The sequence below is a fragment of the Penaeus monodon genome, chromosome 22 (genome assembly GCF_015228065.2).
Source record: "Penaeus monodon isolate SGIC_2016 chromosome 22, NSTDA_Pmon_1, whole genome shotgun sequence".
Lineage (NCBI taxonomy): Eukaryota > Metazoa > Arthropoda > Malacostraca > Decapoda > Penaeidae > Penaeus > Penaeus monodon.
This window is the reverse complement of record NC_051407.1, coordinates 30,612,162-30,612,410: the sequence shown is the minus strand read 5'-3', so window position 1 is coordinate 30,612,410 and position 249 is coordinate 30,612,162.

Below are 249 nucleotides of genomic sequence, written 5' to 3'. Positions count from 1 at the left end.
AAAAACATCGTTTCGACTCGACACCGAAAGGACACAAAGCGATCACGCCTCGACATGACGGAACAAAGGAAGAAGGAGACAAGAAGACAAGAAGAGAAATAAACCACGCTGTCTAGGAGAAGACACGGCTCAATTAGGATCTTAACGACTCCTCACGAGACCCAAGATGAAGGAGGCGAAATGTGGTTCCTTTGGCAGAGAGGGGGCGGGGCAACTGAACGCAACGCAAGGGATTCGTGCGCAAAGGTT